Source organism: Plectropomus leopardus, chromosome 24, assembly GCF_008729295.1.
Source record: "Plectropomus leopardus isolate mb chromosome 24, YSFRI_Pleo_2.0, whole genome shotgun sequence".
NCBI lineage: Eukaryota > Metazoa > Chordata > Actinopteri > Perciformes > Serranidae > Plectropomus > Plectropomus leopardus.
In genome coordinates, this window is record NC_056486.1 from 1,251,296 (window position 1) to 1,254,551 (window position 3,256).

A 3,256-nucleotide genomic window follows, 5' to 3' on the forward strand; every position below is an offset into this window, starting at 1 on the left:
AAAAGTTTGTAATCATGCTACCTTAAATTTTTAAGTGGACTGAATTTGAGGATACGAGTTGATGTTTGATTTTAAGAGGAATCAAACCCATTTGCTATTCTCGATTTTTTTCTCCCTTTTTTTAAGACTAATATTTGTTAAAATTTCTTGTAATCTGTGGGACATTTCTTGCCATGTTGGTTTTTGGCTTTTTTTCCATGTTTTCAAAAGAAATCACACCAATTTGTTCAGTTTTCAAAGGGTCGGATCGCTCGTGACGACACAAGAAACCTGATGCCAATCGAAGTTTCAAAGGGTTAAATTCGGGTTCAGACACACGTTGGATTATAGAAGTTTTTGTGCAGATTAAACACGTATCAGTGCAGTATTGCAGAGTTTGTACGTGGAGAAGACGACGAAGAAAACAGTGAAATCCATCCAGGACAGAAGAGCTGCGCGTCTCTGTGTGGACGTCTGCACGGCCTGACCGAGGCAATAAAACTCTGACTCAGCCTCGTGAAAAATGCTGCCGCGCCGCTGCGGTCCGCTGCTCCGCTTCCAAACACATCGGCCCGTATTGTTACAGCGCTGTGTTTACCTTCGGGCCCCGACGCTCTTCATTTTTGCATCGCCACCTGTCACCGAGCTCTCATTTATAACGCGAGCGGGTTCCTTGCCCTTCCAAACAATGCCAGAACTGTGAAACTTTCTGTTATATTTATACCAAAAAGAAATATAAATATTTGAACTAGCGTTTAATGGGGGGTTTTGTGCATTCCATCAAATCGTACACAACCTCAATTGTTACCTTGGACGAGCGGCCGGCCTGTATTTACTTTGGGGTCTGCGTGAGTGATATCCGCATTGATGCTGTTTGCCATATTAGTGAGCTCAGACCTGAAACTCTCCAGCTGAACTATTGCGGCTGTGTACACAATTTAGATGAAAATCCTGTTTATATTGCAAAAGAGGTGTATTTTGTAAGCCCTTTCCCCCCCCAGCGTGCTGTATATATTTAATTGTGAAATATATCCAGCGCGGCCGGTGTGTCCTGATGGCCTGATGTATCCCAGAATGCACCTTCAGCTGGGTCAGAACATTTGGTATCACTTTCTACTAAGACTCAGTTTTTTTAAGTCAGAAATTGTGGATTTATCAACAGTTTATGTTATTTTTGTGCTTTTTACACCAATAATGAGTTGAATTTGGGGTCTTAAAAGGATGCTACTGAGGTGATCCTTAAAAAAGTTTTATTCATAACGACTTTTCTCTTTTTGCAGCGGCATGTTTAACCCTTTGAAACCTTGATCACTTCTCTCGTGATGCTTTAAGAGGCTTAGGTTAAGTATTTAGACCTCTGAAACCTTAATAAACTGGTTCAGTTTCTTCCAAAAGCAGGAGGGGGAAAAAGCAGTTTGCGACTTTTTTTAAGTTAATGTTCCACCAATTGCATGATTTTAAATTTAAATTAAAAGAATTTTTTTTAATTAAGAAAAAAACTGTCCAACTGTCTAAGAAAAGGAGATTATCATAAACACATATTTAAAAAGATGTTAAAGGTCATTCTGTTGTTTGTTTTCTTTTTATGTGTTTTTTCAAGTAATTTTCTCAGATTTTCTTTTCTTTCTTTTTTTTTTTTTTTTTTTTTTACAAATGTCTTGCTTATTTTTATTTATTTCTTAAATTGAACTGAAGCCAGTTTACTCAGCTTTCACATAAACTAGTTATGGATGTTTTTTCTGTTTCCTCACTTAAAGGTCTCCACAGAACCACTCAGCTCCTACCGTGATTATTTGTTTCTCAAATAGTCTAATGATTTAAAAAAAAAAAATTTAGATTTTAATTACTTGATCAATAAAACAATTAGTTTAAAGAAAAGTAAATATCAAACACTTATTTTACACTTAACACACTTATTTAATCATCTTTCATAAAAATATCAATAATAAAAGCATTATAGTTTATTTTGGTTTTAAATGCTTTTAATTTAAATGAAAAAAATCTATATTTTCATGTCTCTGCTGTTATGAGAGTATTTGTAGCTAATATCGTTGTAATAAACTCTATTTGTTTAACCTCAGATCAGAAATATTCGGGATCTCAAACTCTAAAGGATTTCTGGGACGCATATATTTAGTTTTTTGCCACATTTCGGTCTAAATGACACACACACAGAGGCTAAAATGATTATCAGAAATAGCCAAAAATAACAAATTTAACCCTCGATTTGGAAAAGCTCCCAAAAACAAATCTCAACAGAAAAGTTTAGATGTCATCAAGTCCAAAATGTGACCGATCTGAGACGCTGCTGCACAAAACGGACCTAATTCAGAGGACATTTGCACTCACACTCTGTCACAGAGGTGCAACCAATATTTGGGTTTTGTTCGCCATCATCATCACCTTTTAACATCCTGATTAATCGCATGTTTCTCAAAGCAGTTATGAAGTACATTTTGAGATTATTTGGCAAAAACTGTTCTGAGTCATGAGTGACCACAGAGAGCATTTTCACTACGACATCCTGAGGTCAGAGGTCAACTGTCGTCCTTATATCGCCAAAACCCATCACGCTCCCCGAAAAGCTAACACGGCTGATGACGTTGGATTCCTCGGTTTTTACATGAAACCATCAGTCGGAGAGTTTCGATTATAGATTGGCGCTAAACTTGAGGGATATTTTCCAAAAGTTGATAAAACACAACTGCGTTTCCACTCAGTGGCGCTCTGATCGTGTTCTCGCGATGTTGGCGATGAAGGCGTGTTATGGAGCGATAACGGAAAGTTTAGCCCCTGACACATGGGAGCAGCCACATATTTATTTTTTTTACTTTATATGTAATTTTATTTTTGCTTCTTTACTTTTCTCATTTTTTAAATTTATTTATTTTATCTTATTTCCAGGTAATTTTCTTGTACTTTTTACTGATTTGCGTCTGATTTTTAGGTCGTTTCTTCTTCTTGTGCTTGTTGCCGTTTTCCCACATTTTGGAAAAAAATCAAAGCAATGTGCTCAGGTTTCAAAGGGTTAACATCATAAAGGATTAACTACCTTGTAAATACATTGTTGCTAATCTAAAAAGCATCTAAAAAGAAGATTGTAACAGTAATTTCAACACATTTAAGGTTATTTTTGATCAATAAATGACACTTTATAACTTCTAAACTGCGTCTATGTGAAAAGTGATATCGTATCAGAGCGATTCTCCAGATTAACTCTGACGGATTTTACTTTTCTTCGGCAGGAGTTGCTTTTGATTCTGACTGGCGGGATAAT